At 36.5% G+C, this 25,492-nt stretch overlaps 1 pseudogene; it reads right to left on the bottom strand.

Moving 5' to 3' along the window:
• Positions 1–12,023: 12,023 nt before the first annotated feature.
• Positions 12,024–20,643, bottom strand: LOC106981040 (60S ribosomal protein L13-like; annotated as a pseudogene).
• Between the last annotated feature and the right edge of the window lie 4,849 nt (positions 20,644–25,492).

A 25,492-nucleotide genomic window follows, 5' to 3' on the forward strand; every position in this document is an offset into this window, starting at 1 on the left:
AATTTGCTGTAAGACTGAACCTTTGGAAAGAGAAGTTGATGTTACTATTCAGATAACCTTCAAAGCCAACTGTGAGATTATAAAAGATATCTTGTGCCTTATCTCTTCTGGGGCCTGTTTTAAATAATTCAAGACATTTTCTAAAATGAACTTTTATATTCTCCCTATAAATATGGAATTTTATTAAGGACATTCTAGAGTAGTAGAAATCTCTTTATCTGGAAAACATGGATTTAAAAATAATAATTGGGAAAAATATAAATGATTGAAATCAAATTATTATACAATGCCTTCTTAACATGCATAAAACCATAGAAAAAGAACTTGACTGAAATATTTATATCCCTTCTTTAAATATTGCTAAAGTTTAGAGGCAGTGTTTGTTAGCTGTGTTTTATTCTAGAACGTTGGCTTTCTGAGAGTTTTTTTTACTGATTCCTTGGAATCTTTCAACAATTCTTTACAATCTCACTGAAGCTTTTCTCATAGAGATTTACTATTTTGACATGTAATAAACAATTCTTGAATTTATCATAGTTTACATTTCATGACCTTAGGTAGCTCTGACATGTGTTTTTCTTCTTGGTACATTAATATTTTTTACCTTTGGGTTGTTTTTACATAATGCATATGCATAATCATGCCACCAGCCTGTTCTAACTTCTAAGCAAAAGGTAGAGAAATAAAATATACTAATAAAAGGGTCTCTGGGAAAAACAATAAATTATTTGAAGCAAGTACAGATACTTTAATTTGAAAAGGCAAATTAATTGAAATTTTAAATGTTTCATTATTGAATTTTTTCATCTTTATGGAGGTATAATTCGCGAATAAATTTGTAAGATATTTAAAGTTCACATTATGGTGATTTGATATACATATACATTGTGAAACTATTCTACCAATCTAGTTAATTCACACATTCCTCACTTCACATATTTATCTTTTTGTGCATGTGTGTGAAAACACTTAAGTTCTACTCTCACCAAATTTAAATTACATAATAGTAGTCATGGTTTATACTATTTCCTTATTATGATCAATACTTATTTTTTTTAATGTTTATTTATTTATTTTGAGAGACAGAGGAAGCCTGAGCGAAGGATAGGCAGAGAGAGAGGGAGAAAGAAAGTCCCAAGAGGTCTCCGTGTTCAGCGAGCAGCCGACTTGGGTTCAGTCTCACAACTGTGAGATCATGACCTGAGCCCAAATGAAGAGTCGGGCACTTAACCAACTGAGCCACCAACGTGCCCTAACATCTAACTTCTTAAAATTAATCGAGTATCTGTAAATATTTCATAGGTCATCCATATTTATCTCTTCCAGGAGAAGCAGTTAATTTCTTCAAGGATCCCTGGCTTATAATATAAGATGCACCTGTACTTAATTAACTCTTTTAATGTGAGTGTTTAACGTGTCAATTTAAGTTTTTCTTTCAAATGATTTAAAATTATTTCTGAATTACCTATCCAAATCATTCAAAACAGATGAAAAGACCTTATTCAAGGAATATCTTTGTTTTGAAAATTATTGAAGAAAAAGACGGGGGCGCCTGGGTGGCTCAGTCGGTTGAGCATCTGACTTCGGCTCAGGTCATGATCTAGCGGTCTGAGTTCGAGCCCCGTGTCGGGCTCTGTGCTGATAGCTCAGAGTCTGCAGCCTGTTTGGAATTCTGTGTCTCCCTCTCCCTCTGCCCCTCCCCCGCTCATACTCTGTCTCTCTTTCTCTGTCTAAATAAACATTTAAAAATATTTAAAAAGGAAAAAGACAAGAATACAAAATGATATTCAAGTCTGCATATACAAGCAACTGATACCCTAAAGAAAATTAGGTTAAGTAAGAGGCCTAGAAGTCTCTTATGAAGAAGCATCTGGAGTTGAGCCTTCCTGGGAAAGAGAGAAACTCCTATTGAGGTAGCAGCTGACTCCCAAGTTGCACACAAGTGGAGTTGCATAGCTCAGAGAGGAAAGGATAGATGGTGAGGAGTTAGGTAAAACAGCCTGACACAGAAAGAGAAGCCATGTCCCCACTAAAGAAGTGTGACCACTCAGGACTGTGAAAGCTAAAATTAGGACTTTTAAATTGGAAATAGAACATAAAATCAAAGAAGGTGGTAATTTAGAGGTAAAAGTTGTGAATAAATTTAGGACAGAAAAGAGAAAGGCTGCAGCCTGGCAAGGGAAGGCAATGACATTGTTTAAGAAAGAGGAAATCAACTGTTAGTTTAATGAAATGCCAACAAATTTACAAATACATGGTTTTAAAACATAGCTTATTCAATTATTGGTTATAACCAGTACATGATAGATTCTAAAGTAACTTTAAGAATATCTCTGCTTTGGGATAGGAATTATTTTGTCAGTAAATGAATAAAAAAGGGTATTTACAGTATAAATAACTGTGACATTTATAAAAATGGTTATATCACGAACAGGCAAAAGTATCAGAATTTCTATTGTAAGGTTTGTGCATCTGAAATTTATCACATTCAACAGAAAGTCTCTGCAAGTGCACTTTTTCAAATAAATGCCCTGAAATATCAGTCTTATTATTCTTCAGTGAGGTGTATAAACTCTAGTAAAATCCGTTTACCAGTTTAATGCTTTTTTATGATATTATAACTATTTGCAACTTTGATTTATGAAAAGGAAAACTCAAGTTCTTAACTTTTGAAATGAGTTTTCTTCATCAGCAAAGGTGCCTAAAGTGAAAGATGTAAAAATATGTATTAATATGATATGAAAATTAGAATTTGAAATGCATATTATAGGAGTAAAAGCTTCTCATTTTCTTATTTTTTTATGTCACATGGAATGATTATGTACTTTCCTGTGGAAAAAGACTGGTTATTATTTCTGTCCCCACTATATACCATGCCCCCCCCCCTTTTTTTTACTTTGTTTTGTCAATATACTGAACCGGTGTTTATAGCTATAGTTCTGGTCTTGCTAATGATATTCATAGACTAATGACATGCATAGTGATGCTGAAAGCTACAGGATGTCCAAATGACAAATATCTTAATTTTCTTGTTTATAATCACAGCAACTTTTTGTGTCAGAAAGCTTACACACTATTATCCCCATACATTGGGACTTGGATACAGGTAATTTTTAGATATTTGTTCAAAGTGAGTGACAGATGCAGATTTCTAATTTTTATTCCTGAATGTCTCATTTTTAGTGATACTGAGTTCAACATATGGAAACAAAGGAGTGAAATCTTTATTTCTACAGTCCATCTTTAACCTTGGTTAAATGCAATCTCCCTAGATATCATGATCCCATGTAACTACTGACATAGGAACTTTTCTGTGTTTTTTTCAAAAGAGGTAACAAAAAGGTGTTCCAGGATCAAGAAGGACTTTCACAAGAATAGATGGCAGAATCCTACTCACTTTCATATTCTGGACACATTCTTTTTTTATATATTTTAAATGTTTGTTATATATATTGAGAGAGAGTGAGAGAAAGAGAGAACAAGTGGGGGAAGGGCAGAGAGAGAGGGGGAAAGAGACTCTTAAGCAGGCTTCATGCTGTCAATGTTGAGGCCAATGAGAAGCTCAATCCCATGACCGTGAGATCATGACCTGAGCCGAATCAAGTCGGATGCTTAACTGATTGAGCCACCTAGGTGCCATTCTTTGTACCTGGCATATTTAATAAAGGCATGGGTAGGCATCATTTAGTAATTATTCTTTATTCAAGTATTAAACAAAAATTGGTTGCATCACGTACACGTGTTCCAACCTGCTTCTGTTATAGAGAGGGGAAATGTGAAATAGATTTTTATTTTGCTCTAATTTAAAGTAGATCAGAAGGTATAGCACTCAAGCCTTCATTTTCAAACATCATCACTAGTATTCAAAGTAGCTAAAATGCCAAATACAAAAAATATTTAACCCACACACATGCCATTTTCAACTATTAAATAAAGTGCCCTTTAACTGCCATTTTAATAGAGTGCCTTATGCAAATCCACAAAACTTGTGGAACTATAGTAGAAAAATAGTATGAGAACAATCCTGTAAATATTCCTGAAGCAGGAATTTATGTTTTTGAGAAGGGTACCATTCCTATAATTTTACATAGTTCAGTTATTATTTGCAAATTTCTTAATCATATTGTTATAATAGCTAAACTGTATTTAGTGCTTCCTCTATGCCAGGCACTCTGCTGGCATTTTCATGGTTTAACTTACATAATGCTTATAAAACCTAGCAAAATTATTATCAGATATTACAGATGAAGAAACCGGGATGGCAAATTAAATAACCGGTCAAGTTTATATAGTTTATAAGTGATATTATCAACAATAAAATTGGGGCGCCTGGGTGGCGCAGTCGGTTGGGCGTCCGACTTCAGCCAGGTCACGATCTCGCGGTTTGTGAGTTCGAGCCCCGCATCAGGCTCTGGGCTGATGGCTCGGAGCCTGGAGCCTGTTTCCGATTCTGTGTCTCCCTCTCTCTCTGCCCCTCCCCCGTTCATGCTCTGTCTCTCTCTGTCCCAAAAATAAATAAAAAAACGTTGAAAAAAAATTAAAAAAAAAAAGAATAAAATCTAGGTCAGCCTGATCCAAATTCCAAGTTCTTAATCATTTTTCTCCTATGAAGCTCATAAGATATTATATAAGTACTTGATTTTATTCCTATTGAGTGTCCTTCTGGAGTTGCAATTCAAGCCAACATTCTTCCCACATTGTAAAACTCACTGCTAAATTATCAACTTAGGGGCAAGTATAGAATATGTGAGAGATGAAACGTTAGTTATCTATCCAATTTCATTAAGGATGACAATGTGCCTAAATAAAAGCAATACATTTCCCAGTTTTCCTTATAATTATCTGTGGTTTAATGGAGCGATTCTAAATCATGAGATAGAAGCAGAAGTAGTTGGATCAGATTCTGGAGTAGCTTTTTAAAGGGGAAAATTTATCTTACATACATCTTTTTAATCCTTTACTCTTCTTCATCTAGCTTGAAACAGAGATATGATGTTCAGATATCTGGCAACCTTTATCTGATAATGAGAATGAAGGTCAGACCACAAACATAGCAGAGCTTAAGGAATATGACTGTCTACTTTTGGGCTTTTTTGTTTATGAGAAATAATCAACTTCTATTTTAACACAGTTGAAACCACTGTTTCTGAGTTTGTCTTAATATCAACTGAATGAAATTCCTCCCTCATATAGTATAAAAGTTAACCCCATAGAAAAATTGGTTTTTTTCTTATGTAAATTTGATTCATTTTATTTATTTTAATTCTTAGGCCCTTTGAAAGAAATTTAGTGTGTGGCAACAGATGTTACTTATGTTGTAAGTATTATATACATGTGCCTAAAGACTCATTTGATTTCAAATTAAAATAATGAAAAAATTGGCTTTAAAAAAGAGTATTTTGAAAATTAAATGGTTCTAATCTCATCAATGTTTCAATTATATAGTCATTTGAATGATTCATATATATATATATATATATATATATATATATATATATATTTTAATCTTATATTTCATGGCTCTAAAATAAAGTGTTCATTTTTTAGATACAATAGCCAGCAAACTCAAAATCATATCCTAGTGATCAAATAAAAACATGGTAAAAATTATTTATGAAAATGTTCGAAGAAGAAAGGAAATGGAGAACAAAAGAAAAGAATATACAATTCACTGTACAAGAAATAAAACTTATTTCCTTAAATGGCAGAGATAAAACAAGCATGATGAAATATCAGTTTTTAGCTCTATTGGTGTATCTTATAATATTTGCAGAAATAAAATGAGACTGCCTTATTTCAACCTTTACTATTTTACTAAAAATATTCTATTTCTTGCACAAAACTGGAGCAACATAAGCTTTCATACATTGAAGTTAAGTCTGAAAAGGAGACACACAGTTTTACATTTGTTCTTTTTTCATGATTTTCGTAAAAATCATTAAAAAATCAAAGCTTTAAAAGCAGTAGGAAATGACTTTCGCAAAAAAGAAAAGAAAAAGCGAATTCAAGTATATATTCTAGAGAGCAAAATTTCTAAATCTATTTTCTTATAAAAGAAAGTAACTGCAGTGATGGTTCTGTAAGATATATGGTGGTGAGGCTAAGGAGATATGGGGAGGGAGAAGAATATTTTTAAAACCCTGATATTAGAGAACTGAATATTAACAATTCTCATACAGTACTCAAACCAGTAGAAGAGTTTATCATCCTATTCAGACACTCGCAGTTCTGGCTTTCCCCGTGGTCTGATTGTCTTTTCTCTTTATTACCATCAAAAAATTAGATACTTATCAACAATGAAGTTTCAGAAGGTGCCCCCCCCCCACCCCATGGGCATCCAGTTACATTCTTCCTCTGTAGTCAGTTACCAGGAGATGGAAAATGATTGACAGATGACCCTGGGATGTAATATTCCAGGCCCAGTGGTGTGCCTCCAGATTGAATCTTAATGTTGAGACATTTCTAAGACTTTTCCAAAGACACCCCGAGGGACCCTAATTAAACTCTAGGGCACTGAACTTAATTCATTTTCAGTCCTCAGTCACTTGCAGCCTAGAGAAACCTCCTCATGCTCAGAAAAAGCTTGGAGTTGTGGGAAGAATGAACAGGAGCCAAGCTAGAAGATCTAGGCTCCTAGTATACGAGCATATCTGTTTTTCTAGGGACATAAAATGGGCTTCATGCTTTTGAGAGTGGATAGTGCTACTGCCTCTTCCTGAAATGTCCTTCCTTTCTTCATTCTATTTCTCTGTAAAATTCTGCATTCTTTTGAAATCTAACTCTAAAATCTTCTTCTATAAGAAGGCTTTCATAGCCTCTTACATCATCCTCTGAATTCTGCACCATTTTGTTGACCTCTCCTATTGACACTTATATTAGTCTTTTATAGTAGATCTTTGCATATTTATCGTGGCTACTTAATGACAAGGAAAGTTTGTTTTTTAATTCTCTTACATCTTCTTTGTTTTGCATTTAAGAATTGCACAGTGTTTGTTATATGAATGAAAGTATCTTGACCCAATCACAAAACTTCTTTATGTCTACTTCTTTCTATACAAAATGTGAATAACAAATTATTCTCTAAAGAAAATTGTTACGGGGTGCCTGGGGGGCTCAGTCAGTTAAGTGTCCAACTTTGGCTTAGGTCATTATCTCATGGTCTCACAGTTCATGAGTTCAAAACCAGCATCAGGCTCTGTGCTGACAACTCAGAGCCTGGAGCTTGCTTCAGATTCTGGGTCTCCCTCTCTCTGTGCCCCTCCCCTGCTCACTCTCTCTCTCTCTCTCTCACTCTCTCTCTCTCTCAAAAATAAATAAATGTTTAAAAAAATAAAGAAAATTGTTGGGATAATCAAAGGCAAATGTGTTTTCGAAAGCATATAGTTTGAGGCTCTATATAAATATCAATTATTAAAAATAATAATGTGTTTGGGGATTACACATAGTATATTCTATAACAATTCTGTGGGTTTTCATAAATGAGCTGCATGAAGTCAGAAAAAAAGGGACCCTAAAGATTAGCAACCAGCCTTGATAATCTGTAATTTATAAAATGGGATTTCCTGTTTACTGGGAGTTGTAGAAATTCCTCCTGGGTCTGCTTCACTCTGTCTCCAAATGTTTCAAAAACATGGATATACCAGGCTTACAGGAGCACAGCACAAGTATTTCCCAGTCCAGCTACATTTTAGCTTCTGGAAATGGTTTTGAGAATGAAATTAGCATACGGCCAATTTGCTGGATGCCCAGAGGTTCCTGGATCATGCTGATACATCTTTATCTACTCATTAAGATTATGGCCTGAAATTTGGTTTTCTTGACTTTATGCCTATTACTCTTGAAGTATTATAGATAAACAGTTCATTCATATTATGTTTCACTTTCTCCTTCTATGAAATGAATTAATTAACACTAAACTAAAAAATGTGCTTGATAAATATGTCAACTTACATCCAATTATATGTAATGTGTTCTCAACGGGCAGAAAATAGGAAATGATCTTCTAATTACATACACCTATAACACTTGTAAAAGATTTTTGTTATTACAAGGACAACATTTAAACCAGTATATAGATGATTAATACACAGTGCTTTTGTTTTTATTATATTTATATATTAATAAGGTCTCTTTTAGGAGAATTTAGTGTATATATACCATTGAATGTATATATACCTGTATATAAACCAAACTGTTGAACAAGCAAACTCCTCTTGATGTGCTCTAAATGAAATAAAATTTTGTCTTTCATTTTCCATTTAAGAATCCATGTGATGAGGACCATCTTCCCTTGCCCTTAGATAAAACTTGAGCAGGTCTCAGAGATTCTCTATTTATTTTTTTTAGATGTTTATTCATTTTTGAGAGACAGTGCTACTGCACTACTGAGACAGAGTGTGAGCAGGGGAGGGGCAGAGAGACACACACACACACACACACACACACACACGGAATTTGAAGCAGTCTCCAGGCTCTGAGCTATTGTCAGCAGAGGGCCCAATGCAGGGGTCAAATTCATGGACTGCGAGATCATGACCTGAGCTGAAGTTGGACACTTAACCAACTGAGCCACCCAGGCCCCCTATTTCTGTTTCTGTTCCAATCATTATTATTTCCTTCCTTCTACTGGTTTTAGGTTTTGTTTGTTCTTTTTCTAACTCCTTTAGGTTAGGTTGTTTATTTGAGATTTTTCTTGCTTCTTGATGTAAGCCTGTATTGCTATAAACTTCCCTCTTAGAACAGCTTTTGCTACATACTAATTGTTTTGGACCATTGTGTTTTCATTTTCATTTGTTTCCATGTACTTTTTGATTTCTTGGTTGACACATTCATTGTTTAGTTGCATGTTGATTAACTTCTATGTTTTTGTGTGGTCTTTCCACATTTTTCTTGTGGTTGATTTCTAGTTTCATAGTGTGGTCAGAAATGATGCGTGCTATTACTTTGAGCTTTTTGAATTTGTTGAGGCTTGTATGTGATCTATTCTGGAGAATGTTCCTTGTGCACTTGAAAAGAATGTGTATTTTGAAATTTTAGGATGGAATGTTCTGCATATACCTATTAAATCCATCTGGTCCAGGGTGTCATTCAAAGCCACTGTTTCCTTGTTGATTTTCTATTTGAAAGATCTATTTGATGGAAGTCTGGTATTAAAGTCCCCTACTATTATTGTATTGTTATAATTTAGTTCCTTTATGTTTGTTATTAACTGTTTTACGTACTTTTATACTTGTCAGATTTTCTTGCTGGGTTGTCCCCTTTATTATTACATAGTGTTATTTGTCTCTTTTTATGGACTTTGTTTTAGTATATTTTGTCTGATGTAAGTATTGCTACTCCATCCTTGTTTTGACCTCCATTTATATGATAAATGTTTCTCCATCTCCTCACTTTCAATCTTCAGGTGACTTTAGGTCTGAAATGAGTCTCTTAAAGGCAACATATAGATGGGCCTTGTTTTTTTTTAATCCATTCTATTACCCTATGTCTTTTGATTGGAGCATTTAGTCCATTTACATTAAAAGGAATTATTGATACATATGTATTTATTGCCATTTGTTACTTGTTTTGTGGTTGTTTTTGTAGTTTTTCTCTGATCCTTTCTTCTCTTTCTCTCTTTCATGGCTTGCTAATTTTCTTTTATGATATAATTGGATTCCTCCTCTTTATTTTTTGAAAACCTATTATTTTTTTTTATTTGTGGTAACCATTTGGATTATATATAACATCTTTTGAATATAGCGGTCTATATTAAGCCGATGGTCACTTAATTTTGAATTCATTCTTTACTCCTCTCCCCTCCACATTTCAGTTATTTGGTAGATACCTTTTTGATGATTACAGAGACATAATAATTTAATACTATTGTTATTTTATTGACATATATATAAACTATACAGGGAAAGGTTAGAACTACTTAGTCTTATGTACTTCATAGGACTTTGTGCTTGGAAACCCAGTGTCTATAAAAATTTGTACTATGATATGTGATATATGGTTACATCCACAAACCAGATGGAACCCCAAATTTAGTGAAGAGTGACTTGTAATATCCTTGTGGGTAATGGAAATGTATGGTGCTTGGAAAGTGTGACTATTGAGCAGAAACAGCATTGCAATTTTAACTGAAATGTGCTATATCCAACATCTAATCTCTCTGCCTCAGTTACATAGTGTATCAAAGGATTTGCATGCACACTGATAGAATTAAATAAAAATCTGACTATTTCAATGATGATCCACAGGATAAGAAAATATTTTTAGAAACTTAGTAGCAGTTTATATGAAGTTCTGATTTTATACCTGTGTAGAAATACCTATGGATATGGATCAACTAGGAAATGTGAACTTGGCTGTAGAAAATTATAGATGAAAATAAGTGTCTCCATCAACGCCTATAAATAAATTCAAATAAGTGTGAATGATAGAGGAAAAAGAGTAAAAGAGCTGGTCAAAAAATATCAAAAGGCCTATGGAGTTATATGGTCTTAATACCATGCTTATTTTTTAAAAACTTTTTGGGGCGCCTGGGTGGCTCAGTCGGTTAAGTGTCCGACTTCAGCTCAGGTCACGATCTCGCGGTCCGTGAGTTCGAGCCCCACGTCGGGCTCTGGGCTGATGGCTCAGAGCCTGGAGCCTGCTTCCGGTTCTGTGTCTCCCTCTGTCTCTGCCCCTCCCCCGTTCATGCTCTGTCTCTCTCTGTCTCAAAAATAAATAAACGTTAAAAATATTTTTTTTTTAATTTTTCTTCCAAGTTTTTATTTAGATTCTATAGTTAATTAACATCTAGTGATACTAGTTGCAGGTGTAAGATTTAGCGATTCATCACTTACATACAACACCCAGGGCTCATCACAACAAGTGCCCTCCTTAATACCTACTACCCATCTGGGCCATCTTTTACCCACTTCCCTTCAACAACCTTCAGTTTGTTCTCTATCATTAAAAGTCTCTAGTGGTCTTCTCTTCCCCCTTCTCATATGTTCTTCTGTTTTGTTTCTTAAATTCCACATTTGAGTGAAATCATATGGTATTGGTCTTCTCTGAGTTATCTTGCTTAGCATAATACTCTCTAGCTCCATCTACATCATTGCAAATGGCAAGATTTCATTCTTTTTGATAGCTGAGTAATATATGCCACTTCTTTATATATTCATCAGTCAATTGACATTTGGGCTTTTTCCATAATTTGGCTATTGTTCATAATGTTGCTATAAACATCAGAGTGCATATATCCCTTCAAATCATATACCCAAAGGTACAAATCATGTACATAAATTTGAATTTATGTATCCTTTGGGTACATAAATACTTGGCAGTATAATTAAATATCATGCATTATAGATAGTTCCTATTCCCACTGGATTGTTCAGATTCTGATGGTCATCTTGGATTTAGTAGCCATGTTCTTTATGATATATTATTGCCAAAAATGTTGTTCAGTATCTTTTAAAACCTGATAGGGGGAGGGGTGCCTGGGTGGTTTTGTTGGTTAAGCATCCAACTCCAGCTCAAGTCATGATCTCACAGCTTGTGGGTTCGAGCTCCGTGTCGGGCTGTGCTGACAGCTCAGAGCTGGAGCCTGCTCAGGATTCTGTGTCTCCCTCTTTCTCTGCCCCTCCCCTTCTTGTTCTCTCTCTTCCACCCACCTTCTCTCAAAAATAAATAAACATTTAAAAAATTTTTAATGTGATAAGGAGTTATTGACCTAGGTTAGATGGTAGACTAGGCAGGAAAAAGTTATAACAGCCAGCCTATGATCAATTTCTCTTTTTACTAATCATAAGTTGCAATGGCACTGTCTTTTTTCTTTTTTTTTAATGTGTATTCATTTTTGAGAGAGAGAGAGAGAGGGAACAAGCAAGGGAGGGGCATAGAGGGAGACACAGAATCTGAAGCAGTCTCCAGGCTCTGAGCTGTCAGCACAGAGCCCTATGTGGGGCTCGAACACAAGGACCGTGAGATCATGACCTGAGCTGAAGTCGGACGCTTAACCGACCGAGCCACCCAGGCACCCCGGCACTTTATTTTTTCTTTTTAACATCCTGTTCTACAGCTTCTTTGGCTCTTTCTGCCTGGATGTCAAAGAGCAGTGTATTGGCACAGGCCATGTGAATATTGGTCAACACCTTGAAGTTCTTCTCCTCCTCTGTAATGACTCCGGCTTTCTTCTTCTTATAGACATTCCCTGTAGGCTTGACTAGTCCTGTCAGCTGGGTAACCAATTTGAGTTTTTCAACAGAGCTGTTTTCCCTCTTGGGGGCAGAGGGCATCCTAGAGAAGAAGATGAGCTTGGAGCAGTACTCCTTCAGCCACTGAACATTAGCCTGCAGGGACTCTGTGTAGTTGTCTGCCTTCTTCGATCCACTGAGATCCCAATAGCTCATGCCACCTTCTTGTCAATGCCAGCAACCCTAACTCTTCCAAGCTGAAACCCCAGCCAGCTCATACTTTGTTGTGCTACTTCCTCATAGGGCACCTCATGATGGGCCAGGTGGGTCTGGACAGGTCCAAACAGGGGATGTGGGTGATGGGGCTTGCTCTGGCTTGCCAGGCCTTGTGTCTGCAGAACGTCCATGCCAGCTGGTTGAACCATGTGGCCACATACTTGCTGCAAGCTCTTGTGGAAGTGGGGCTTAAGGATCATGCCATTCTGGCCAGGTGCCACGGCTGCTGCCTATGGGCCTGGGGGCACAGAAGAGAGGAGCTAGTCAGGGCCCAGGGTCTAGCTAGATGCAGTGGCTTGCTCCCCACCAGAGCCCAGGCCTGGTCCTGTCCATGTGATCAATTTCTTCCATGATTAATGAATGAGGGGACACTCTGGAGGAAGGAAAAAAAATCAGGTGACCGAGTGTAATTTCCTTGTATATATGATAATTGATTGGGGAAATAGATGAATGATACTAGTCGTTATCTATGCAGTACTCTTAATGTCCCTGGATTAGAATTGCATAAGTAAAATACATATAATTTACAGGTAATGTTACATAAACTTTGCAACTCTCTGGGGTATAGGACATAGATGTTTCGTAACATCTTGCTGTATGGAGTAACCTGTGAACCTCTTATTAAAACCTCTCCTATTATTCTGGAGCAGAAATCATGTGTATGATGTGAAAAAGGAAGGGCCCACAGAAGAGTCACATGGGATGATTTTTCTCCCTGCTTTGTCTGGCCTCCAGATTACTTGATCTTTAAAATTATTAGTAAAGCTTGATACAGTGTAATTATCTATATGATTCTTGATTGAATTGTTTTGGATTCTAGAAACATTGATTTGCTGAAAAATTATATTTTAAGAAGAAATTAGTGTGAATATTCTAAGCAACTGTCGCCTATGATTTTGAAATTGTTTTGTTGTTCTAATTTTTTTTTTCATAGAGAGCTGGTGTTATATTCTTATGTCTCTTCTTGCCTCTAAAAGAAAATTGGAGTTGGGGTTATTCAGTGGTGAAGGAGTGAATGGGAACAAGCACTAGAGAGGATGATGGGCCTGTTAATTGAAACTCCAAATAGGCACTGAGGAAAACCTCTCTGGCTTTCACAAAGCAGAATAAGAAAACTGAGTGGGTCAGATGCTTTTATATTATTGTGGAACATTAATTTCACTGCGGAATCAATAGGTTCACTTGAAAATGTGAGAGGTTCCCACTGTCAAAGTTTATGAGGTAGGGACAAATTTGAAGCCCTCCTTATTGGCACCACGCTATTATAATAGTGTCCACTGTGTAACCCTCATCGAATGAGTTTGGATAGAAAATGTGTTGGCACTTCTAGATGGGATCTAGAAGATTAAAATTTCATTCTGTAACGTATGTGTTCTTAAAGTCAACTTAATTGTCCTCTTATGTTCCATTTAAGAGGCCTCTGTGGCTAAAATGTATATGCCATTGTTCTGGGTGAATATGAATATTAGATTAATAAGAATAAAAAATGCAGGAAGGTTTGGTAAGATACTTCTGATACTGTACTGTGTTGAGTTTTTTCCTTCACAGATATAATATTTCTGGCTGAAAACAGTCTGACTTCTAAGCCCAGTAGGTTAAAAATAAAGAACAAAAGGTAGGAAAAATTTTGGCTTCTAAAGAGAGTAAGCTTTCTTCTCCCTTTCATCCTTTGCTGCAAATGCAAGTCAGCTCAAGTGAGTGGTAAACATTGGACCACTGAAAATGTGGAAATATATCATCCTCTTGTCTCTCTTTGTAATGTCCCTGGTTGGACAATATGATAAGAAGATCTTAGGCTGCCCTTTATTGTTTAGTAAGAAACCTCATCCCAGAGGGGGTTTGAGGTATAGATTTGACTGGTTCTACTGTGACTATCATTGCTTTCTTCCTCCTTTGGTATCTCACCGTGGGGTTATTTTTATCTTTCACATGTCCATCTAGAGAGTCCATAGTCAAGGCACCACTGAACCCATTTCTTCCAACTATTCTCAGTGGCTACTCAAAGTTGCTGATAAATTTGAGGTATCATATATTAATTTTTAAAATAGGAAACTTTTTGTCTTGTATACCCTTTTACCATATATCTTTTGCAAATCTGTGACTAGAATAGACAAATGGTCAGGGATTTTGGTTTTCAATATTGTGGTTTCCAGCCAAGTATTATTTCATCCTGACTAGCATCCCTGTTGCTGCTTTATTGCCACCTATGACTCCATCCATTTTGGTTGGCTAGGCAGTGCAGGGTGAAAATGTGAAGTGCTACCTATATTTTTGCAAATATTACATCATACCATGAATATTTGGAAAAGTCAGGGTGAATGCCCCTGATGTCATATTTCCTTTTCTCGGTGGCAAAAAAGGATTAATCAATGTAGGTACACCTGTTACTTGGGAATGAAGCCAATATCATTGATTTAAGAGTTCAGCATGTGTAGATGCTGCTAGGGGTCTCTCTTGCATCAATTATTATGGAAGTCATGCCTTAAAAAGAAAAACAAGAAGACATCATGTCTCTTAAATCAACTTTGGTTGGTGGTGATAACACAGTTGTAAAACTTATCCTTTGAGTAAATAGAGGGTAAGAGACTGAATTCTGCTTTTTATAAGAACATGTCAGTTTTCTATAATAACTGCTTAAATCTCTAGACTCATCAGATGTGCAGTTAGCATTTGAAACTTACACTTAACAGTAAACACTTCAACTGTAGTATAGTATGTGGGAGGGGAAAAAAAACATTAATTATCTGATTGATTTAAGAAATAATTTAGAGTGTGTTATGTTTTCTAACCCTGCTTTTCCTAATAATCCTGAGTTGTCTTGGATGGGAATATAAGAAAAAGCTATGTAATTACATGTGTTACCAAAATAACTACTGCCAGTAAGAGAAGAGATACAAACACAAATAATTCATATTTAATTTCCACTAATTAGTACCGAAAACCATCTTTGAACACTTTAAACAAAAATGCATTTGGGTTCTATAGTGTCTCCAATGTTCTTCACATTTTTCTTTCTATTCCTTTGTTATTTTAGGAATAAGTCAATATATAATTTCCCTCCCTTGGGGCACCTGGGTGGCTCAGGCGGTTAAGTGTCCAACACTTAGTTTTGGCTCAGGTCATGATCTTACAGTTCATAAGTTCCAGCCCCACATCAGGCTCCACACTGTCAGTGCAGAGTCTGCTTGGGATCTCTCTCTCTCTGGCCCTCCCCCTCTTCTGCTATCTCTCTCTCTCAAAACAAATAAATAAACTTTAAAAATAGTATTTTCCTCCCTTTTCTCAGTTTCATCTTTCTCACTAGATGCGAGTTATAAAAAGATAGATTTTTGTTACCTCAAATTCAATACTGGAAGTACTAACTTAATCACACCTAATTCAGGGATGAGATAAAATATAGATAGCTCAAAACTGATTTTATTTAAGTCACTTTAAACAGATTTATTTGTTTCAGGTATAACTTTTAAGTTCAGAATTCTGATGAGCTGAGTGCTAAATATTTCATAAATATTTTAGTTTTACTGTATATTGGTCATATTTTACATACTGATGGATAGTAACAATAAACAAAGGAGCTTTAAGTGATTATTGTCATAGAACTTATGTTTCTGATGTTGTGGGAGACAGAAACTAATGATATAAATATTGAGTATAATTTTCAGGGAGTAGGTGATCAATATTAGGAGAAAATATAAGAAGGTAGGGACAAGATCCTTTTACAGGAATGCCATTATAGATAGAATGGTAAAGCCAATTTTGGAGCCCTGAGTAAAGCTGCAATTATCTGAGAAAAGTGTATTTCAGATATTGGTAACAACAAGGGAAAAGTCTCGGGACAGAAGTACTCTATGTGGTTGCAGTGGAATGATGCCAACCAAAATCTGAAGATGAAGAAAGAAGACCAGGAGCTTAATCACGTGTTTCTTTACAAACCATAGGAAGAATGATTTTTCCTCTGTGGTTTTGAGAAAACATTGCAGGGTTTGAGTAGGGGAGCAAGGTAATCAGGGGTGGGTTTAGCCCTTCTATCTATGATTACAGTTATAGTTGCTATCACGCACCCACACACAAAAGTAGAATATGGGAGAAAGTTTGTTGGGCAAATAATTTTGAGACATTTTGGCTTTAAAAAAGTTTTCTTGGGGCACATGGGTTCTCAGTCGAGCAACCAGCTCGATTTTGGCTCAGGTCATGATCTTAGGGTCATGGGATAGAGCCCCATTTCTGGCTCTGGGCTGAGCATGGAGCCTGCTTAGGATTCTACTTCTTCCTCTCTCTCTGCCCCTACCTTGCTTGCCTGTGTGCATGTGTGCATGTGTGTGTACATACACTCTCTCTTTCTCAAAATAAGTAAATCTAAAAAAAAGTTTTCTTCACAGCAAGAATTCTGATACCATTTAAAATCCTAGTATCTTTGGGATGCCTGGGTGGCTCAGTTGGTTAGGTGACCGACTTCGGCTCAGGTCATTATCTTGTGGTTTGTGGGTTCTCTCTCTTGAGCACTCTCTCTTTCTGTCTTTCAAAAATAAATAAATATAAACAAATAAAAATAAAAAACAAAATAAAATGCTGGTATCTTCAAAAAAGAGACTATATATGTAGTATATTAAAATTGCTGACACAAGACTCCTCTCTGAAAGATTATTCTGTGATTTGGGGGATTCACAGTTACTATACTTACAATATCTTTCCTAAAGATTATTGAAAAAATATGCCCTCCTCAATACCCTGTTGGGATGAGCACTGGGTGTTGTATGGAAACCAATTTGACAATAAATTTCATATATTGAAAAAAAAAAGAAAATAAAAATATGTAAAATCACACTCTCTGTGGGATATGTATAAGGAATACGTAACACTGTCCAAAGTTCTAAAAAACTTCAATAAAAATAACACTTTACAGATGATTCTCATTAAATACATTAAAAAATGGAAATCTAAGGAAACTTTTAAGGTTATAGCATATGTTGGGGTGCCTGGGTGGCTCAGTCAGTTGAGTGTCCAACTTTGGCTCAGGTCATGATCTCACAGTTTGTGGGTTCGAGACTAACATCAGGCTCTGTGCTGACAGCTCAGAGTCTGGAGCCTGCTTTGGATTCTGTATGATTCTCTCTTTATCTCTGCCCCTTCCCCACTCACACATACTCTCTCTCTATATATATCAAACATAAACATTTAAAAAATTGTTTAAAAATACTATAACATATTTTTTAAGTTTATTTATTAATTTTGAGTGAGAGAGAGAGAGTGCAGGGGAGGGACAGAGAGAGAGGACAGAGAGAATCCCAAGCAGGAACCAAGCCATCAGCACAGAGCCTGATGCAACGCTCAAATTCACAAACTGTGAGATCATGCCTGAATCATAATCAAAAGTTGGACACTTAACCAACTGAGCAACCCAGGCAGTCCTAAGATTATAGCATATTTTAGACACTGTGGTGTTTTAACAACCAAAATTTACTATGTGTCATAAACTTTAAGTCTTATACATATGTTACTTAATATTTAATTTTCCTTGTGTAGGCATTGGTACCTGACCATTGCAGAATATGAACACATTACATGGAAATGGTAAACTGAGCAAATCCAATTCACTCAGATAGTCATCATCATGGACAGATGTCAAATCTAATTGTGTTTGAATGAAACATGTGATCATAAACACTATACCAAAAGGCCTGACATAGTAAAAAGTATTACATATCATGAGAAATATCCTAAAGCTATGATGCTGTGTAGACATATTGGACAGTCTTGATATTTAGTATTAGTGTTTTTGTATGGTAAGGACATCTGTTCCACAGATGAAAAGATGATATCAATGTGCATTTTTTAAAAATTTAATCTAATTTACATAATTGAGGACCATAAACATGATTGGGATCCAAAATCAATTAGATTAACTTTTTACATTCTGAATTTCATTTCAAAATATTTAGCTTTTAACTTTTATTTGGTTCACCTAGAGAGTGTCTCTCTATCCAATGCCTTTCATAACACAGAAAGGAACCCATGACATCAAGAACCTACGAGATTCACCTAAAAACACTAATACACCATTAATTAGAAATTAGAATAATCAAAAATGTTAAATAACAAATTAAACTTTGACAAAGTACACTATTGGGAGAAAAACATTAGACTTGCCCTTTCTTCTAGTATATTAGCGTATAATACCTTACACCAAAAATGATTGAGGGAAAGTTTAAAAACAGCAAAGATAGAGTAGAATATGGTCTTAAAAATATAAATATAAAAAAATTTTTTAAGCAATAATAGAATAATGCAATAAATATCTCATGCTATGCCCCTAACCAATATTTGCCCCTCCTTTGTATATTAAAGTGCTCAATAATTTTATTCTCTAATATTCAAAGATAAGTTACTAATAAGTTCTTATATTTAAATAGCATTTCTTAAATGTATTAAATTAAGTGACCTGCTTTATACTTATAAAAATGACATAAGTAGAGCCATTTTTATTTTTACTATTTATTGATTTATTGCTTTTAGTTTCAAGTGTAGAATTTAATGATTCATCACTTATATATACAGCACCCGGTGCTCATCACAACAAATGCCCTCTTTAATACTCTCACCTATTTAACCCATCCCCTCACTTACCTCCTCTCAGTAACTCTCAGTTTGTTCTCTATAGCTAAGAGTTTGTTTGTTTTTCTGGTTTGCCTCTGTTTTCTCCCCCTTCCCCTATGTTCATCTGTTTTGTTTCTTAAATTCCACATATGAATGAAATCATATTTTTCATTTGTATTTGTCTTTCTCTGACTTATTTTGCTTAGAATAATACACCCTAGCACCATCCATATCATTTTAAATGGAAAGCTTTCATTCTTTTTGATAGCTGAGTAATAGTCCATTTGTGTGTGTGTGTGTGTGTGTGTGTGTGTGTGTGTGTATGAACACACACACTACATTTTTTTTTATCCATTCATCAGTCGATGGACATTTTGGGTCTTTTCATAATTTCAGCACTTTTAAAAATAGACCTGGAATAGCTATTTCATAGGAACTGCCTTGCACATCCTGTGTCCTAAATCTTTGAACCAGGCCAAACTTCAACATACCAAGAAGTCAGCAAGAATGAGAAAATCTTGTTTGAAAAGACTGATAAAAATGAACTTTTACCTGGGGACCACTTTGCCTGACCAATCAGTGATGTACAAATCTAGCCCTGCTTGTCAGAACAATGAACTCTTCTTAAAAACAACTTACCTAACTTTTTTTTTTTTTTATGTCTATAAAAATCCTGAGTCCACTTCCTATAACCAGGACACTGTTTGGGCATCTATGTAAATCTATGTACCCTGAATTTCAATTCTTTGGTCCCAAATAAATGCTAGCCTCTTAAACTGGTTTCTTATTCTAAATTTCTTCAAGAGGTTCCTCCCTCAGCAAGTCCAGTTGGTTTCATGTTTAAGAACTAGGATTCTTCTTCTTATAAATATTTATCCCAGTGGACTGAAAATTCCAAAGATCAATTGCAATTACAGTGGTCACTTTGGGGCTCTTTTGAACTCACAGAACTTGACTTGAGATCCACAGATTTAAAACCAGACAAATCAAATAGGATGCTTAATTGGTATTTGGAAACTTTAAAATGAACTCAAGACTGATTGCCTCTTTTCAGAATACTGTTTCCAACTTAAGAGAGAAAAATTCTCAGTTTGAAAAGAATCATAAGGCTTTACAGAATTACTTTTCTCTTCAGCCTCCTCCTGCTTCGGGTTGCTCTCTCTCTCCCTCTTCTACTTTTCTTTGTCCCTCTTATGGCCAAACTCCTTCTTTACCCCCAATATCCCAAGACCTCTCTAGATCTTCCTGTTTTATCCTTTTCACACTGTCCTGTTCCAATGAACCTTTTCAAGGTTAGACCTAAAAGTTATACTCCTGAACATTTTATATTCTCCCTAGACAGAGGCTGAATTGAGAGCTATTGCCAAGGAGTTTCCAAGGGTTTCTGAAGACTCTCATCAATTTGCTGACAAATTTAATATTTTCATCCAAACCTACCACTCTGGTTTCTTTGATCTTTATCAGTTGATCCATCTATTTGTTGGACAGGGTCAAGTTCAACATTGGTTGCCAAAGGCTGAATGTCATTAGATGATCTCCAATGGGTCTTACCATAGGACAGGGTACCTCTTGGGTGCATTGCTAAAGCTTTACATGAAGCCATTCCCCATATCTTCCCTAAAGCCATAGATTGGAATAAAAAAATCCAGACATGTACTCAAAAGCTTAATAAACTAGTTTATGAATGCTATAATTAGCTTCAATTAGTTTTTTTTTATGTTTTTAAGTTTATTTATTTATTTTGAGAAAGAGAGAGCACACTCAAGCAGGGGAGGGTCAGAGAAAGAGGGAGAGAAAGAATCTCAAGCAGGCTCTATGCTGTCAGTGCAAAACCCAAGCAGGGCTCAAAGTTAAAAACAAAAACAACAACAACAACAACAAAAAACCATGAGACCATGACCTGAGCTAAAATCAAGAGATGGATGCTTAACTGACTGAGTCACCCAGGTTTGTAAAAAACCCAGACAGTGTCTTACACAGAAACACCAAAGGCAATCTTCTGGCACTAAGCCCTCAAGCCCTCTAATGGACAGAGGCTACTCCCAGGAAACACAAGAGGTTTTTCTGATTTTGCACCTTAATCATCTGGGTGAAACTTCCTTAATGATCAGAAATGAGGTTCTTACAATTTTAATTGACACTGGAGCAACTCTTCTGTGCTCATGCTCAAACAATCCTGTACTGATAAAAATTCCATTGCTGGGAATTTCTAATAAACCCTTAACAGCTCATGAGTCTCTTTCCTTACCTTTTCAGTTAGGCACCTCTTCAGGATAGGCATTCCTTTTTACTAGTTCTCTTAGCTCCTGTCAATCTACTTGGGAGAGACTTCTTAGAAAAATACCACATTGTCATTTCCTTTCCCAAAAAAAGGAAATCATTCTATTTTTTTAATTGTTTATTTATTTTGAGAGAGAGAGAGAGAGAAAGAGAGAGAGAGAGAGAGAGAGAGAGAGAACAAGCAGGGGAGGGGCAGACAGAGAGGGAGAGAGAAAGAATGCTAAGCAGGCTCCACACTCAGCACAGGGCCCAACGTGGGGCTCCATTTCATGACCATGAGATCATGACTTGAGTGGGAACCAAGAGTCGGACACTTAACTGACTGAGCTACCCAGGCAACCTAAAAGAGAAATCATTCTTAAAATCAATTCAACCCCTCTTTTAACTGTCAGCATTGGAAACCTTTCAATACCTCTAATATTCTTTCCCCTTAAATCAGCTAGTAAGGACACTGAGAGCTTAACTTTCTTACAAAAAGCTCCTAAAGGACTTAGGGGAAAACCTAGGATAGATATCAGGTGGATCCATTCTGCATCCCCAGTTAAGTTTCAAGTTGATCCAGGCAAACCCCTTCCTAATATCAGGCAATATCCTTTAAACCTTGAAGCTATTGCAGGAATAAAACCAATTATAGAGGAATCCAAGTCTCCAAACCTTGTAGTCTCTTTTATCATCCCTTGTAAAGCATTCATCCTTTCTGCAAAGAAACCTCATGGACAAGGGTGCAAGTCTGTCCAGGAACCCAAAGCCAACAATAACATTCAATTCCCTGACCCCCAGTTCTCCCTAACCTTCACACTCTCCAGACTCCATTCCCACAAAGAGTAAGTTTTTCACTGTAATTTGGTTTCTGTAATGCCTTCTTTAGTATAAATGCCAGTTTTTACTTGCCTTCATTTGGGAAGGACAAAAATATGTTTGGAGTGTGATGCCATAAGACTACCCAGACAGTCCTTATTTTTCACAAATCTTCATGCCGATTTGGCAGGTGACACTTTCCCACAAAAAAATTAATCCTTATACATACAGTATGTTGATGCTCTTCACTTTTGCTCTTCTTCCAATGAAGCATGTAAGCAGCATAGTATCCACCTCCTTAAACTGTTAGCAACTAAAGACCACAAAGTCCCCCCAAAAAAAAACTTCATTTCATCCATACTCAATGAGTTAAAATATCTGGGGCATTTGATCTCTGACCAAGGTCTCCTCTTGTACCCCAACAGCCTCCAGAGCATTTTAAGCTTCCCACAGACAAAAACCAGGAAGAGATACCTTGGAGAATTTTTAGGCCTTTCAGGATCTTATAAGAACTGGATACCAAATTTGTCTTTTATAACCCAATTCTGTTATATTCTACTAAAATCTGACAAATCAGATACCATACAATGGGAAGAAAATACTCACATGGCTTTTGGCCAGTTGAAAAGACTTCTCAGCCCTCCTATTGGGGCACCCTAATTATCAGTCTTGTTTTTGTTTTTTTTTTTTTTTTTTTTTTTTGTGTGTGTGTGTGTGTGTGTGTTTTTTTTTCCTTTCTACAGAGAAAGAAGGAAATGCCTTGGGTGCCCATATTCAAAAATACAGAGTTCAACATAGACCTCTTGCCTGTTATAGCCAGTGTTAGACCCAGTAGCCAAAGGACTTCCTCTTTGCATGAGAGCTATTTCAGCTACAACTGCTTTAACCAGACCAACAGGAGAGATAGTCATGGGCTCTCCCTTAAGCATTTGCTTCTTGTGCAGAAGCCTTATTAAATTCTCATCACACTCAACATCTTTCTGTAAGCCGATTCACCTCTTCTAACTTAGCTCTACACTATCTTTTGCTGCCTTTTTTTTTTCTTTTTAAAGAGATTACAGCTATAACATCCTCCACAGGATCTGTCATTCAGGAGGCAGGCTCTGCCACAAGCTCCAAGGGCCACCTGAGGAGCGGCTCAGGTTCTGCTCCACTCTCACTCCGTATCTCATGCGATGGGGCGGACCAGGCCCTGCGTGGAGGTAGCGGCAGTGCACCTGCCACGTGGACCCCAGCCGAGGGAGGGGCGGAAATCCGCTCCCTCCGACTGGTGGGCTACTGGGAAGAGCCTCGGAGCCTGGGACAGGGTTCAGGGACTCTGTTGCACCTGCCTGCCAAGCCTGGGCCCACTTCCAAGAGGAGGTCTCTCTGAATCTCTGCTCCCTTCACCTGTTGTGTAGACATGCCATGACTCTTCTAACCTTGACTAACAGCTGACACCTAGAGCTGACTCACAGAAAACTAATAATGCGAACGCTCTTGGTTTTCTGATAGTTCCTATATAGGAATAATGGAAGGAAAAACTGTGCTGGATGTACTATTACCTTTCTCTTCCAAATGTTGGAAGCAGCTCTTTTACCAATGGCTACCAACAGCCAGAATTTTATGCTCCAGATAGAGCTCTTTACATTTAAGCAAAAGGTAAAACAGTTACTGCTACAACTTCATAGTTGTTCATGATTTTGATTTGCCTTGGATGCTGTATTTTTAAAATCTGGGGGTATTACATTTAAAAAAATGTAGCTTTGGGGGCACCTGGGTGGCTCAGTTGCTTAAGCATCCAGCTTTTGATTTTGGCTCAAGTCATGATCTAATGAGGGTGGGATTAAAGGAAATAATTTAGATGATCAAGCAGTAAAATCAGCCTGCTTTAAATTCTGTTGAAACTGGGAACCTCAAAGCAAATACTATTTTCCTAAAGAAGATTTGAATCTTCTCATAAAGGATGCCTAAGCCAGCATAGCATACAGAGAAAAACTTTATTGGACTGACCATTCTGTTTTCACTTCCTTGACAAATTTAGAGTACGATCCAAATAACAAACCAGTACTATCAGAATCTATGGGAAAAAAAAAAACCCACACAAACAATTACTTGAAATAGCCCATCAAATGACTCACTGGGCAACTGACAAACTATAAGCTTTATGAGGCAATATTAGTGGGAAATGTTTCTAAGCTGCTAAGAAAGTGCTGTTAACCTGCACTTTTTGTCCAAAATTTCACCTAGGGAAAATGATTCAGACAGCTCTCAGCCATTTCGATTTACCTAGCGAGACTTTCGAGATCTGGCACCTTCTCATGATTGCAACTAAGTCCTTGTCATGAGGTGTGTGTTTTCTCATTGGGTTGAGGCATTTTCTTGCTAGTATGTTACTACCTCAGCTGTTGGCAAAAATTTGTTAGAAAAGATAATACCTGCTTAGGGCATACCCTTGAAATTATATGGTGACGGAGGAACCCACTTTACTGGCCACATCGTGAAGCAAATATACTCTTTTTGGTTTATATTACAACACTTCCGTTGTACCTACCACTCTCAGTCCTGTGGACTGGTGGAAAGAACAAATGACATCATTCAAACACAATTGGCTAAATTTATGGAAACATTAAAATTGACTTGGCCTAAAGCACTTCCTATTGTCCTATTGAATTTAAGAGCTGCTCCCTTCCAAAACCATAAGCTCTATCCCTTGGAGCTTGTAACTGGGAGACCCATGCATTTGGCCCCAGCTGCATTTGATGTTTAGTTAATTAAAGGAGATATTATCCACTTTTGTAAGGGACTAATTAAGGTCATGGGCAAAAATCATGCCCTAGAGAACAATCTTTTAACAGCACGCTCCGGGAAGACAAAGAAATAAAACACAACCTACAACCAGTTCCCTTTGTTTATTGGAAGCGACATCTTCAAAAGGATTCCTTACAATTTAGGTGGAAAGGACCATATCAGGTACTCTTAACTAACTTTTGTGCTACAAAACTAAAAGGTATTGATTCTTGGATTCATGTTTCTCATTTAAAGAAAGTTTCTACTCTCTGCTGGACTGCTGAATCAAAGGGAGAATTAAAATTAAAGCTCACCAGTAATTGAAGCAGATGACATCTGATGCTGACAGCTTTCCTGGGATTCTAAGCCAGGCCCATGTACCCTATGGTTCTTGTTCATACTATTAGTATTGTCTTACTTATAATTTTTATGCTTCACTCCCTGTATAGCCTTAAACAAAGTTAGTCAGTGGATCTGTGGCTTAAACTTAGAGTCAGACTATTTCAGTAAAACTTCTGCAATCTTTAGGTTTTCACTCCTCCTCATTGCCCTTTATCTGTTAATTGCCTACTAGAAAGGTTCCCCTTATTAACATTTGGATTTGG

This window comes from Acinonyx jubatus, chromosome B2, assembly GCF_027475565.1.
Source record: "Acinonyx jubatus isolate Ajub_Pintada_27869175 chromosome B2, VMU_Ajub_asm_v1.0, whole genome shotgun sequence".
NCBI lineage: Eukaryota > Metazoa > Chordata > Mammalia > Carnivora > Felidae > Acinonyx > Acinonyx jubatus.